Here is a 16174-nt window from a genome sequence, read left to right on the forward strand (position 1 = left end):
TCTCTGTGAAGGTGCAGTCCCAACACTTCTAAAGCCGTGCCAGGGATAGAGCTGGAAACTTTAGAGGTCTGCTAAGAACCGGCATCAAACCTCTGGAGGAAAACTGGAAAAAATTCTTTACTGAAATGGAGCAATTTCCAAAACAAACAAAAAAAATGTTTAACCCTTTAATCACCAGGCCTAGAAAGGCCTTCATTTTTTTGTGATTTCGCACATGTGGTGGTTTAAAGTTTGAACTTTCTTTTATTTTGTTGGACTACCAGAATAATTTTTGAGATGTTATTTTTTAACATGACACCTAGGACTTTTTATTAAGGCTACTTTCACACTTGCGGCAGAGTGATCCAGCAGCAAGCAGTTCCGTCGCCGGACCTGCCTGCCGAGTCAGGCAATCTGCATGCAAACGGACAGCATTTGTAGACGGATCCGGATAAGTCTTACAAAATGCATTGCAAGATCGGATCCGTCTCTCCGGATGTCATCACATTTTTACCGGTCAGCACATGCGCAGACCGGAAGGACGGATCCAGCATTGCGGTATTTTTAATGCCGGATCCGGCACTAATACATTTCAATGTAAATTAATGCCGGATCCGGCATTCTGGCAACTGATCCGGAATTTTGGACGGAGATAATACCACAGCATGCTGCGGTATTTCCTCGGTCCAAAACGCCGTTCAGTGACTGAACTGAAGATATCCTGATGCATCCTGAACGGATTTCTCTCCATTCAGAATGCATGGGGATATGCCTGATCAGCTCTTTTCCGGTATAGAGCCCCTGTGACGGAACTCCGTGCCGGAAAAGAAAAACGCTAGTGTGAAAGTACCCTAATATGTTTTTTTTTGCAATTTGTATTTCCTTTTGAATTTTATTTGGGGAAAAACAGCTAAAAAGTAAAAAAAATTATAATAATAATAATAATTTTAATTTAAAAAACATTTTTTTAAATATGCAAACTGACACAAAAATAAATTATTAAAATGAGATCCCTATTTTATATCAATAGTTTTAATATATAATATGTATAATCTTATGTGAACAGGTGCAGATATTTCCCTTAGGCCCCTTGCAGACGAGCGTGTCCAGATTAGGTCCGGATGCGTCCCGATGCATTGCGGCAAACCCGTGCGAGTAGGAACGCAATTGCAGTCAGTTTTGACTGTGATTGCATTCAGTTGTTCAGTTTTTATCGCGCGTGTGCAATGTGTTTTGCACGCGCGTGATAAAAAACTGACTGTGGTACCCAGACCCGAACTTCTTCACAGAAGTTCAGTTTTGGGTTCAAGGTTGTGTAGATTGTATTATTTTCCTTTATAACATGGTTATAAGGGAAAATAATAGCATTCTGAATACAGAATGCATAGTACAATAGAGCTGGAGGGGTTAAAAAAAAATAATAATAATTTAACTCGCCTTAATCCACTTGTTCGCGCACACGGCATCTCTTCTGTCTTCATCTGTGAGGAATAGGACCTTTGATGACGTCACTATGTTCATCACATGGTCAGTCACATGATCCATCACCATGGTGATGGATCATGTGACGGACCATGTGATGAACATAGTGACGTCATCAAAGGTCCTATTCCTCACAGAACAAGACAGAAGAGATGCCGTGTGCGCGAACAAGTGGATTAAGGCGAGTTAAATTATTATTATTTTTTAACCCCTCCAGCTCTATTGTACTATGCATTCTGTATTCAGAATGCTATTATTTTCCCTTATAACAAAGTTATAAGGGAAAATAATAATGATCGGGTCCCCATTCCGATCATCACCTAGCAACCGTGCGTGAAAACCCGCACCGCATCCGCACTTGTTTGCGATTTTCACGCAACCCCATTTATTTCTATGGGGCCTGCGTTACGTGAAAAACGCACAAAGAGGAGCATGCTGCGATTTTCACGCAACGCACAAGTGATGCGTGAAAATCACCGCTCATGTGCACAGCCCCATAGAAATGAATGGGTCCGGATTCAGTGCGGGTGCAATGCGTTCACCTCACGCATTGCACCCGCGCGGAAATCTCGCCCGTGTGAAAGGGGCCTTAGGCCTCTTGCACACGACCGTATGCCCTCCGAGATATACAGTCCGTGAGCGGGCCATAAGTCCCGGAGCGGTATTGATCATGTGCACGGGAGCACACAGCATGATATATTACAATGATGCTGTGCACGTCGAGCCGCCTGGGGGACTATTGTCCTGCACTCATATGATCTTATAAGAGGCCTTATACCTCATCTCTGTGGAGGCTCCAATCCTGGTTTTGGCTCACAATCACTGATGGAAATCACTGACCAAAACACTATGAATGAGGCGTTAGGCCAAATACTACTTCTCCCCCTTTTCAATCCATTCCTGGTTTTTGGCTTCAGAAACTGGATCAAAAAACCTGAAGGTGTCTCAGCACCCTTAGGCCTCTTTCACACAAACGATACGGAATAGGTCCGGATGCGTTCAGTAAAATTCGCACCATTTTGCAAGGCAGTTCAGTCAGTTTTCTCTGTGATTGCATTCAGTTCTTCAGTTTTTTCCACGCGGGTGCAATGCGTTTTGATGCGTTTTTTACGCGCGTGATAAAAAAAAAGTTTTCAAATCTCTTAGCAACCATCAGTGAAAAACGCATTGCATCTGGACTTTGTGTTTTTCACTAAAGCCCCATTCACTTCTATGGAGCCAGGGCTGCGTGAAATACTCAGAATATAGAACATGCTGCGTTTTTCACGCAACGCAGAACTGATGCGTGAAAAAAATAAAAACCGCTCATGTACACAGACCCATTGAAATGAATGGGTCAGGAATCAGTGCGGGTGCTATGTGTCCACGTCACGCATTGCAATGGCGCTGAAAACTCGCTCGTGTGAAACGGGCCTTAGGGTGCCTTCACACGTGGCAGATTTTGTGACAGAAAATTCCTCAACTGAAAATCACTTGAATGGGGCGGCAAGCACATGATTTCTGCAAGCCCCATTAAGGTGAATGGAACAGATTTTCAGTTGCGGAATTTTCTGCTACAAAATCTGCCGCATGTGAAGGCTCCTTTACAGGGGAAAACAATCCCATTGTATAAACCTCAGCTGATAATCGTCTGCCAAGACCCTGACGCTCTTCTGTGCCCAAGACAACCTTCAATCACACGGCATAGCCGCTTTTGCTATGCGTCAAGCAAAGGAGAAGGCAGAATTGGTAATAAAACGCTTCTGTCTTCTCGGGGTCCCAACCTGCTCCTGCTAAATTGTAGGAGCTTTAATTCTGAACTGAACATGTCCGCCAGAGCACATATTATTTAAAGGGGTTGTCTCACTTCAGCAATTAGCATTTATCATGTAGAGGAAGTTAATACAAGGCACTTACTAATGTATTGTGATTATCCATATTGCTTCCTTTGCTGTCTGAAATCATTTTTCCATCAAATTACACACTGTTTGTTTCCATGGTTATAACCACCCTGCAATCCATTAGTGGTGGTCGTTCTTGTACACTATAGGAAAAAGCGCTGGCTTCTCTGGTGGCCGGGACCATGGCACTGCATACAGGCTATTGCTTTTTCCGATAGTGTGCAAGCATGACCACCACTGCTGGATTGCAGGGTGGTCGTAACTATGGAAACGAACAGTGTATAATGTGATGGAAAAAGGAATCCAGCCAGCAAAAAAAAGCTATATGGATAACACCAATATATTAGTAAGTGCCTTGTATTAACTTCCCCTACATGATAAATGCCATTTGCCAAAGTGAGACAACCCCGTTAAACCGCCAGTGGACGAAAAAAAACAAAAAACTAAAACATGCTATTATTCAGCAAAAGTATTTTTAAAAAAACAAAACAAAAAAAAGATACATATCTGGTATCATCACTGACCCATAGAATAAAAGTAATATCATAGTTACGCCGCATGGTGAACATTGTTAATCTAAAGTGCAAACACAATGGCAGAATTGCTTTATTTCCATTATAACCCCAAAAAGTCAATAAAAGATAATCAATAAGTTCTATGTATGTCAAAACGGTGTCACCGAAAAATATAATTCACCGTGCAAAAAAGCACTCGGACAGCTATATCGACACAAAAATAAAAGTTAGGTTGAGTTTACACCATTTAGCTTCCGTTTTTCTGATCGGTCATAAGAACAGAAAAATAAAAATGGATCTCTTCTTTTGAGCATCAGCTATGATCAGGTTGTATAAAGTTTGCGTCACTCACATCTGTCAGAGATTTTTTTCCCCGTCAAAAATAACTAATCTCTGACAGAATTGACGCAAACTGATGCTAACTGAGCATAACAGATGCTCCTAATATTCTGTTCTTCTGATGTGAACGCAGCCTTATGGACATTATTGGTCTCTCAAGACTGATTTATCACAGAATTCAGAGACCACGTTAGTTCTGGAAAGAAGGGTGGGGGGGCTGATCACTAGAGAGTAAGGCACTCTTCCACGTTCTTGGCACGCTCTTGAAAAGACCCTTGGCAGGTGCCCACATGTCGTTTAGCCCTACTGAATGGGGCAAAAGCCATGGTGCAAAATGCAAAACTGTGGCAGAAACCCAAGGATCAGACTAAGATTTCTGCCGCAGATATTTTCCTGTGGAAACATTTGCCATACGCTAAGGTTAACTAGTCCACTACAGTCCAAGGAGATGGAGATGTCTGCTTCTGTCACCGCAGCTACTGCTGAACAGCTGATCAGAATGGGTGTGGGGTTTCGGACCCCCGGATCATCTAGTGATGGACTATCCTGAGGACAGGCCATCACTTAAATAAAAGGTGGACAACCCCTTTAAGGCTGAGTTCAGACAATCACTGCTGGATATTATATGCACATGAATATAAAATTATTACATATTTCCAGTTCACAAACATATGAAGCAACTAATACTCCACTCATAGCTTTGGTACCAGGACTAATAGGCTAAATGGCTCAATCTCATGACCTATAGAAAGCCTTTCTTGATGCCCATGAATTGGATGTGATCGCTGTCAGCTGTATAATGGCTTCGTGCATGGGCAGTAAATTTAGCGCCCCACACACACACACACGAGCAGGGATTCTACATTTAGACAAAAATGAGGGCCTAATGACCAAATTATTTACAAAGCCATGGGCGGCCATTTTGACCAGTCAGGACCTGACCGCACAAACAAACCAAAAGGTGAGCGTTTAGGGCAGGGGTGGGGAACCTCCGGCCCGAGGGCCGTATGCGGCCCACGGTATCATTTCATGTGGCCCCCGGCCCCCTGCCAGAACATAATGTGAAAATGCTTATGACCCCTTCCATTATGGAAGCGGTCATTAGCATACGGGAGGCACAGGAAGGTGAGAACAGCACTGCACTGGCTGTCCTCACCTTCCCTGGTCTTCTTTCAGCCCCACACTGTGTCCTGACACATCCAGCGTCAGGACGCAGTGCACGTAGACGTGCACTATGACCTGACGCTGTGCGGTGTGAGGTGACAATATAGTGCGGCAGGAAGAAGAACAGGGAGGGTAAGTGAATCTGCCAAGAGGCAGCGCCGTACGGAGCTGGAGAGGTAAGTTTATTTGTTTATCTTAGATACAGTATCTGATCTGATGTCTGATTGGGGCTGATCTGAGGCTAAAGGAGGGTGGGGAGGGTCTGATGGGGGTCTGATCTGAGGCTTGGGAGGGTCTGATCTGAGGCTGGGGGTGTCTGATCTGAGGCTGGGGTTTGATAGGGGTCTGATCTGAGACTAGGGGGGCTGATCTGAGGCTGGGGAGGGTCTGATGGGGGCTGATCTGAGGCTAGGGAGGGTATTATGAAGGTCTGATCTGAGGCTGGGGGGTCTTATAGGGGCTGATCTGACCCTGGGGGGTCTGATGGGGGCTGATCTGAGGCTGGGCGTCTGATCCGGGTCTGGTCTGAGGCTGGGGGTCTGATGGGAGTCTGATCTGAAGCTAGGAAGGGTCTGATTGGGGTCTAATCTGAGGCTTAGAGGTCTGATGGGAGTCTGATCTGAGGCTGATGTAGGCCTGGGGGGTCTGATAGGAGGCTGATTTCAGGCTGATGGAGGTGGGGGCAGATATTTTGCTGAGAAAGGGACAAAGGCAGGGACAGTTGCGAAGAAAGAGGCAGGGAGAGTGAAAGCTGGGTGAACCCCTCTCTGGACCCCCTGGGTTTAGCTTCCTGCCATTAATGTCAAATAAGTAACATTCTGAACTTAAAAATTAGACTGCTATGTGTGGTCAATATGGCGCCTGTATTGTATGTAATATACTGTATATATATAGTGCAGGCGCTATTTTGTGCTGCAAAAATACAGCCCTCTAGATTATTTTAATTGAAGTGCAATTTCTGTAACTTATCCCTAAGTCAATTATATGTTTGACCAAATACAGCAGTAAAAATTTTTTATTGAGAATTTTGTATGGCCCCCGAATGTTACAAATATCCAAATGGCCCTTGGCAGCAAAATGGTTCCCCACCGCTGGTTTAGGGTGACAACAACATCCACTCAAAGTCAATATTACTGATGGTGCCAGAGAACTATAATTATTGAACTATGGAGTGATTCCATATAACTGCAGAAATGCGACAAAATCTCTAAAAACCAGAGAAAGTTACATGGGCAAGATCAGAATATCACTTATTGCAAAGGGAAAAAAAAAAATCAACCAATCAATAACGCTTGTACGCTAAAATCCTATTCTTAACCTATGGATATAAAAAATAATAAAAATAAATAAAAATCACAATTTAGGCATAATCCAGAACATATCATATAGGTTGAAAATATACATCATGCACAAGCAAATGACTCCAGAAACAAACCAATACACAGTAAAATAGAACGCCATAGTGAGTGATGAAAAGTAATTTATGACAGTCAGACACATAAATATTTCAAAAAGGAAATGTACCGACATATATTTATAGGTAATAAAACAAGCATTACAGCTCTATAGGATTTCAGTGGAAACAGTGCCAGTCATGAAGCAGTTAACAGCAGCTACAGACTACTATGCCAGTGTATGAGCCATGGCCTACTAAATTTGGCACAGGTGAAGGCACCAGCGCAAGGACGAAGCAGCTCTCCAGTAAACCCCAGGCTCTCTGGCACGGCTGGCGTCAGTTAATTCAGCCTGCACGCGGCTCCGTTCCGGCAGGCAGCGTACAAAGCAGTGCCCCTCAATAGTTAAGTGTGCGAGGCGCACGTCAGTGCATCGCCACCAACAATGCTGTGTATGCAGGCCAGCTCGGAGCCCGTTATTGTGTGCAGCATTCAGAGAAGGAAATTCACAAATAACAAAAAGCCACTGCCCCCTCTTCCCCAACCATTACGTCGCTCACTTGCACTAGCAACTAACAATAAACATAAAGGCCACATGGAAGCAGTCCATAGGGGGAGATCATGAAAAGGAAAGGAGCAAAAATGAAAGCCACTTACAGAGAGAGGAAGGAAGAGGCTGCCAACTTAATCTGATTGTACAACGCCTGTAAACATGTTGTACTTTTGGAAGCCAGAGTGTCGAGCACTGACACAGCTGCCGTCAGACAAGCTCAGTGTGCACGATTAGGGAGTCTGATTGCTTTGCAGCACCGCCGACACTGACCTGCTCCTGGGGGAAGACGTAGCAGTGCTGATCGCGTGCACCAACTGTCTTGGCGACGGGCACTTGTTAAACAGCAAGTTTCAGGTCTTACCAGTCGGGTACCAGAAGTTCAGAAAAATGGAAGGATGCCAAGAACAAAACGAGCAGGGTGAAAAAAAAAACCTGCAGCTTTCTCCACCCACAAGGCTGCTTTTAATGCTGCTAGATAGGGGCATCTTTATGTTATCTACGGATTACTGCTAATGCTGCAACAAAGAAAGTGAACCCGGGCAGCATCGACAAACTCCATTCTTTAAATTATTTCCCTATTTTATAGCAATTAACTCCAAAATAACAGTCTACAGCTCTGCTCCTGACCTGAAGGTGTCATCTCTTCTCCATATCTAAAGCAGGGACAGAAGGGGTTAAAAACCGGTTTCATGAAACATCTCGCCTCAAGCTACGAATCTGTAAAATGCATCTTTGGACAACATAAACTCAGATGACATAGCTGATCTATTGATTACAGGAATTGACACCCAACCTAAAATATGAAGGCACAAGGTTGTGAAAAATGTAGATTTTTTTTTTTTTTCCCCCACAACCATTTTTGGAATTTTAGGCTACAGATATTCCCTTTTAGATTTACTCCATGGTTAACAATGTGTATTTATTTTATGGGCCTAAACGACCAAGGATTATTATTTCCCAGCCACTTCAAATGTTTTTAAAAAAAATTATCAGAATATGGTAAAATAATTAAGGAAGTCCTAAGCAGTACAGACACCAGGAGGGAAGCATCGGAAGAGGAATCACAGGGGATTAGTAAGGTATTGATTATTTTTACATCATTACGAATGTTTAAAAAATATATATAAAAGATTGGGCTTAAAAGAGATTTCCAGCTTTACCTTACTTTTTAATTATGCCCTGGAATGTGCTCTAACTAAAATAAAATAAATTCCCTCATCTGTAGACTTCCAGACAGTGTCATGTGTACCACTGCAACCAGGGTTGTGGAGTCGGTAAGCCAAAGTTCGGAATCCAATTCCTACATTTTATCACTCTCCAACTCCTTCATAAGTGACCAATAACTTCGTAATAACAAACAATGTAGTAAAATGGTAGCATCTAATGTTTTCTTACTAGCATTTAAGTAATCAGGCTACTTAGAAGTTAAACCATATTTATTGGAATACAAATTATGAAATTCCAGAAACTTTCTAAATTTATTGGAATCCGATTTCTAAAATTCCTGACATTTTCTAAATTCCTGTAAGTGAATATGCGATGCACTATGCATTTAAAGAAGACCTTTCACCGATCCTGACATTGTGAACCAAGTATCATGACATATACAGCGGCGCCCAGGGATCTCCCGTTATGTCCTCCGGTATGTTCGGGGACTTGGTTATAGTAGGCGGAGACTTAGGGGACTTGGTTATAGTAGGCGGAGACTTAGGGGACTTGGTTATAGTAGGCGGAGTCTGCCCTTGTTCTGCCGGGCGTCTCCTTCTCCTAGGCTGTAGCGCTGGCCAATCGCAGCGCAGAGCTCACAGCCTGGGAGGTTTTTTTCTCCCAGGCTGTGAGCTCTGCGCTGCGATTGGCCAGCACTACAGCCTAGGAGAAGGAGACGCCCAGCAGAACAAGGGCAGACTCCGCCTACTATAACTAAGTCCCCGAACATACCGGAGGACATAACGGGAGAACGGAGCGCTGCCCAGGGATAATAGTAAGTGCAGTGAGATCCCTGGGCACCGCTGTATATGTCATGATACTTCGTTCACAATGTCAGGATCGGTGAAAGGTCCTCTTTAATAACTGAAAAACACATATACTTAAAGGAGTTGTCTCACTTCAGCAAATGGCATTTATCATGTAGAGAAAGTTAATACAAGGCACTTACTAATGTATCGTGATTGTCCATATTGCCTCCTTTGCTGGCTTGATTTATTTTTACATCACATTATACACTGCTCGATTCCATGGTTACCCTCAATCCGGCAGCAGTGGTCGTGCTTGCATGCAACAGCTTTTTCCTGGAGTAGGTACATTTCTACAGAGTCTACCCAAAACTAGCTTCGACTGATTCTTTAGACCTGACTGCCACCATTCGCTGTCTTCAGTGGTGAAGTATCTCCAAGTGGTACATCACTGCTTGGTCATGTGCACCACTGAGACCAGTGCATGTGAGCAGTCTGGAAGTGAACAGCCCAGGGACTGGACGTAATGCTGAACGGAGCCTCAGCACTAGAACCAAGCAGCAGAGTGGATTTCTAACTAAAGTTGGAGCACATTCCGGGACCTAATTAAAAGTTTAGGTAAGGCTGGAAAAGCCCATTAATGTGCTTTCATATATCATATCCTACACAACGGCGGATGCACAACGTCACAACACATGTTTACATATACGTACACCATATATATGCAACACACATACACATAAATACACCATATACATGGTACACATACATAAATACACTACACATACCACCTAACTAAGAAGCTAAACTATCAGCACCGCGCAAAGCAATGGAAGCGAACATCTCCAGCTGCCCTGCCACCGCCAGAGCACCGGATCGGGAATCACGGCGACACGGTTCTCCGATTCAGTTGTAATTTTAACAAATGGATCTGGAGAACTGGCTGAATCCCATGCCTGGTTATAACAGTGCTAAATAGTATTTGCCCTCTTCCCAATTTCTTTTGTTTTGGTTTCAGGTTATGAAACTATGTTTAATATTAGACAAAGATGACAAGTAAAAGAAAATGCTGTTAATAAATTATTTTATTTAGTGAAGGAAAAATACTGTCCAGCCGTACCTGGCTCTACATGAAAAAGTACTGGTAATTTTCTCCCAGAAGGTTGTTTTGCACGCACCAATAATCAGGTCAATTATCTAGGATGAGCGTTTGTAGAAATGCTCGTTCCCGATAATTGGCCTGTGTAAAAAGGGGAGAGTCGTTCATTCGGTGATCCCGTCATTCAGCTGGCACCTGAAACCATTGTTTCTGTGCAGTAGAACGTGATGTGTAAACAAGTATCGGCTGCCCAAGAACAATGATTTTCTATAGGGACAAGTGATTGCTGTAGCTATCCCTTGTTTCCATACAGTATAAGCGATTGCTGCATGTAAATATAGCATTCATTTGGGCTGACAATCATGTAATTATCTGGAACGTTTGGTTTGTTCCTGATAATTGACTGAAAAGTCTGTATAAAAGGACCTTGAGCTACCAAATTCAGTTCAATCTCACCAGTCATGCCCAGGCCTGATTATTGCCAGACCTACTGAATCTAAACATCACTTACATCACTGATGTGGAGAAGGCCAGAAGGTCCCAAAACACAGTATGTTCTAAAGAGATTCAAATACAGGTGCAAAACAAAATCATTGAAATCTACAAAACCATTGCTAAGGCTCTGGGACTCCAGCGAACCACAGTGAGAGCTAGTATCTACAAATAAAGGAATCCTGGAACAGTGGTGAACCTTCCAAGAGTGGGTGGCCTACAAAAATGTCACCAAGGAGCACATCAACTCATCAAGGAGGTCACAAAAGAACCCAAATGAACATCTAATGAACATCTAAAGAACTTTAGACCTGACTTGCCTCAATTAAGTGCAATGTACAAAAGTCAACAAGAAAGACACTGGGCCTAGTTGGCAGCCATGGAAGAGCTTCAAGTTGAAAACCACTTCTGACCAAAAAGAACATATAGGCTAGTCACAAATTTGCTAAAAAAAAATTTTTTACACATTTTTTATTAAAAATTATCAACAGCTTTGGTTTCAATGCATTTGCTAGCTTGCAGGCTCTCTGCTTCACAGTGAATAAGTCAGAAAACTGCTTTGTCAGCTGGATCTGTAGCCGTTATCTGTACTTTCCAACCAACTCATAAACAATCATTATACTTAAATTCTTATTAGTTTGAATGATTAGTTTAAGGGTAAATGCACTTGTTCAGGATCTATGTGCGGACAATCCGCACTGAAATCCGTAGGTGTTCGCAGGGAAATACGTGTGGTCAATCGACATCAATTGGGGCAGATTTATGTGCGAATTTGCATGCAGATTTGATGACCGGAGAAAATCCGGTCAGGAAAAAAAAAAAAAAATTTACATGCTGCGGATTTTAAAATCCGCACCATAGGTCAAAATCCGTGCGGAAAAAATCTGCATCGTGTGCATGAGAATTTCAAATTCTCATAGAATACAATGTACATCTACGGTGCAGATTTTCCACACGCAAATCCACACTGAAAATCCGCACCAGATAGTGATCGTGTGCATTTACCCTAAATGAGTGTTTACGACCTGTCAGGAGATCAGAGAAAAGGGCTACAGATCCAGACGTCAGAGCAGCTCGCTGATGGAATTAGTATAAAGCAGGCAGCCTGCTATTTCTGCAAATGCACTGAAACCGAAAGCTGAGAAATACTTTTGAAAATTTTTAGCAGACCAATTGACAAAATTATTTTAGGCCCAAAATGTGTGGCGTGCAATAATAAAAACTGCCCCCAAAATTGCCCATAGCCTTTAAAGCAGTTCATGCTCAAACCATTTGCAGGTCACGGAACATCTTTTTTTTATTGGCTATAATACTCCTTTCACTCTCCTGACAACAAACCCTAACCTTAAAGGGGATGTCTCACTTACTAATGTATTGGGATTGTCCATATTTCTTCCTTTGCTGGCTGGATTCATTTTTCCATCACATTATACACCGCTTGTTTCCATGGGTATGACCACCCTGAAATCTAGCAGCAGTGGTGGCCGTTCTTGTACACTATAGGAAAAAGTGCCAGCCTATGTGCGCTCCCACAGTGCCGGCCACTGGAGAGCCCAGCACTTTTTCCTACAGTGTGCAAGTGTGGCCACCGCTGCTGGATTACAGGGTGGTCATAACTATGGGAACAAGCAGTGTATAATGTGATGGACAAACAAATCCAGACAGCAAAGAAGACAATATGGACAATCACAAGACATTAGTAAGAGCCTTGTATTAACTTTCTCTACATGATCAATGCCACTTGTTGAAGTGACACAACCCCTTTAAGGCCCCTTTACATGTGTCAATTGTCAGGGCAATACTAACGAATGTTAGCATTAACGCTCGTTCCCGATTATTGGCCCATGTAAAGGTGTTGGCGATGACTCAATGTATAAGCAAACGTTCGTTCATCGGGTAAGTAATCATTTATGCGGGCAGCAAAAACAGTGAATCTGTTCACGCTAATTAAGGTGCTCTTACACAGGAGCGACCACTGTTTGCAAATCACTGGAGGCACCTGGACTTGCCAATCTTTCAGGCTGCATGACCAAGTGTGGCCCGCTAATTAACAGAAAATCACGAGCGGTACTCACGACTGCTAACAGCTGTGTAAATAGCACCCTTAGGGACGATATCCAAGACAATTAAGGACAGCATCCATGGCTACCTTAGGGTCTATTATGTGGAGAGTCTAAGTTTATTATGTACAGGTAATGTACACTGATCCACTAGAAAACACCCTAAAGAAGCCCCCATCTAGCCATACATCCGGAGGGAGAGAACGTGAAAGACAGACAGACACATTGATGACAGATCTATAACTTATGGAGATTTTTTCTAATCAACACTGCCCTGAATCTTTACAGACTGTCTGATTTACATCAATAGAATAAGCCCCAGCTATTGGCCAAAGCTGGAAAGCTGGTTTTTCAGTCTTCCCTGAAGTTCTTGCTGTGGCATGACATGATCTGAAGGCTGGCATACAGCTTAATGGCCTGTGTGGTCTTGAAGAATTAGGAAGAGAAGTATGCATTAAACAAGTCCACAAACAATCCGACGTCAGGTTTGTGAAGATTCCACAATCCAGCATAAGCCCTTTCCCTCCATCAAGCAAAAAAAATAAAAATAAAATACATTAACACAAAAGCATGAGCCGACTGTCTGTTAAACCATCAAGGTTTCTATACCGAGCTGGTCCTTTCCCCTTGTTTTGTCACTCGGGACTACCGCTAAGGTGTTCCTCTTGTAAAAGATTCTAGATAGAGTCATATATAGAAGCAGCATTCTGCTAAACCTATGGCAAAAGTACAGATAAGAAAAAGAGCTGAAAACTCATTCACAAGTGGAAGTTCTCAGACCAGGAGATAAGCAAGATATAACGGTGGCCGCTGTCTTGTCAGTAATCCTACTGAAAGCACTACAGCAAGCCTATCCGCAGCCTGAAGAGGCTGATAACAGCAAACAGTGGACTGAACTTCACTAGACAAACAAAGCAGAATACATTAGATTTATCACTCTGTTATATACTCTCTTTTTTTATTTACATTTAAGGTTATTATTTAAAGGCTATGTACACCTTCGGGTTAAATATTTTTTCATGATTGCACTTTACTCATTTTGGGATAAAAATCTTTTTTTCAATTGGTCTTTATTACAAATATTGAGCAGTTCTGTCAAAGGGTTAACTGTTTTTCTAGCTGTGGGAATGGTACTTCCACTTCATGACGGTTATCTAATAACCTTTATCTGTAAATAAAAAAATAAAAAAATCATAAATACTTATCTAAGCCACATTCTTATCAGTAAGACAAGAACTGAGTTATAATGAGTGTCTATAAGGTCAGAGATCAGAGATAAGGAACCCATCAGCTCCCTGCCTGACGGCGCAGATAGAATTCCGAACCAGCTACTAGAGAAATTCAAAGCTGTGCAGGGAAAACAGCTCAATGACCAATTAAAATAATAATTTTTAGCTCAAATGGAATAACAAGAAAATGCCACCAGAGGTGTACATAGCCTTTAAGGTTGTCTGGGACTTTAATGGTATGCTACCAGGAATTATACTGCACCAAATTCACATGAAAACCACAGCAATTCTGCAACTCCTAATTTAAATGGGAATCCATGTTGGCACTTATACAATTGTTGGTTTTCTCCATACGGATTTGAGATCCCTTCTTGTCACAAAATCCCATAATCTGTCCTCAGGCTAGGTTCCTGCTGCCACCAAAGACATGATCTGACGCCTTCAAACATTTTCATCAATGAGATGGATGACTGAAGCATTCCTCAGTTCCCTCCTCTATAAATTTACATCCAGGCACATAGATGATAAAATGTTGAATAAAACAACAATTTGCCATCTCTCCTTTCTTGCCTTTCTGAAGCTGTGTACTCTGGTTCACTCAAAATCGGTTTAAGATTAAAAGAAGTTTAAAGAATATGTACGATTTGACTACATGATCTGCTGCCTTCAAACATTTTCATCAATGAGATGGATGACTGAAGCATTCCCCAGTTCCCTCCTTACAACATACAGTTTATTTGTTGACAATGCCAGTATTTGTTCAGACGTCCTTTACCTTAGGCTACTTTCACACTTGTGTTGTTAATTCCGGTATTGAGATCCTAATTAAATAAATAAAATTAATTTTGCACATCAGGATGCATACGTTCCGTTAGGATACGTTCCTTTAGGATGCGATTGTGTGAAATCAAAGCAGAAAAAAAAATTGATCCGGCACTAAATACATTGAGTCAATGGGTGAAGTCTACGCCTAGCAGTGTAAAAAATAAAACAGCCCTTGTCCTACGGAATATAGCGCAGGGCAAGGGAGAGAATCGGAGCATGAAAAGCTCATATCAGGGGGACTGCCTAGGTGAAAATGAACTCAGACAACCCCTTTAAGGTAGTTTCACACCTATGGCAGAGATCTCCGGCAGGCTAATCGAGAATAGAACATCCTGCCAGAGTTCTCTGGATCCGGCATTGCCGGATACTACCACCTGCCCACCAGACTCCATTGACTATAATGAGGTCTGGCAGAGAACCGGCCACTACCCGTCAAATTTGCTGACAGTCGGCCAGACAAAAACCTCTGCCGGAAGAGCCGGTCAGAACACCCTACCGCAGATGTGAAAGTAGACTTATCTGGCAAAGGAGCCTTCGGGTCGCCTCATGGACCAGGATTTGGTTACAACTCCTACATTTAAGTGATTGTCTTAGGGTACGGCCACAGGGGCAGGTTTCTGCATGGCCCAATACCAGGAGTGAAATAAAAAATAGCCAGTCAGTATTCGGTGCAGGCGCAGTGAGGAAGCTGGCAGCCTGGGAGCGTCTTTCCCTCACCACGCCTGCACCGAATGCTGAACAGCACGAGATTTCACCAGAGCACAGGGCTGGCAGACAGATGCGAGCGCTGCCTGGCCCTGTCAATCAGGACTTGGAGGGAGGTGACAAATGTGGAGAACATAGCCTCTAGGAGCAGGAACAACGCCCCCCCTCCTGCTCCTAGAGGCTAATTAGCATATTATAAAAGCTAGATTTCTGGCGTAACGGGGGGCATAGATAAAAGCAGGAATAGGCTAGTTAGGTTTAGCTGACATTAGCACATCGCTAATGTCAGCTAGCTTAATAGGGTTAAATCTAGTGACAGAAACCCTTTAAAGAGGTTGTTTCAGTCGGAAACCGAACAAATGTGATCCCGCTGCCATAAAGAATAGATTGCTACCTGTCCGACCCAGGGTGATGCTCAGCTGATCTCTACCGCTGCATCCGGTCTTTGTCGGAAGCAAGTGCTACTTCCCATTGAAATGAATAGGAGGCTGTTTCGAGGCGTTTTC

General features: G+C 42.9%; 1 protein-coding gene across 3 annotated transcripts in view; it reads right to left on the reverse strand.

Moving 5' to 3' along the window:
- The window catches only part of ATXN7L1 (ataxin 7 like 1), a 125290-nt gene that overhangs the window by 41598 nt on the left and 67518 nt on the right, over window positions 1–16174 (reverse strand). The window contains exon 1 of one of the 3 annotated variants that reach the window (XM_040412730.1): window positions 7577–8051. The exons of the other annotated variants lie outside the window; for them this stretch is intronic. The gene's annotated coding sequence lies outside the window, so the exon portion shown is untranslated. Of the gene's footprint in view, window positions 1–7576; window positions 8052–16174 lie in introns of those variants that run through there. 3 annotated transcript variants of the gene reach the window in all.

This window comes from Bufo bufo, chromosome 1 (genome assembly GCF_905171765.1).
Source record: "Bufo bufo chromosome 1, aBufBuf1.1, whole genome shotgun sequence".
Taxonomy (NCBI): Eukaryota; Metazoa; Chordata; class Amphibia; order Anura; family Bufonidae; genus Bufo; species Bufo bufo.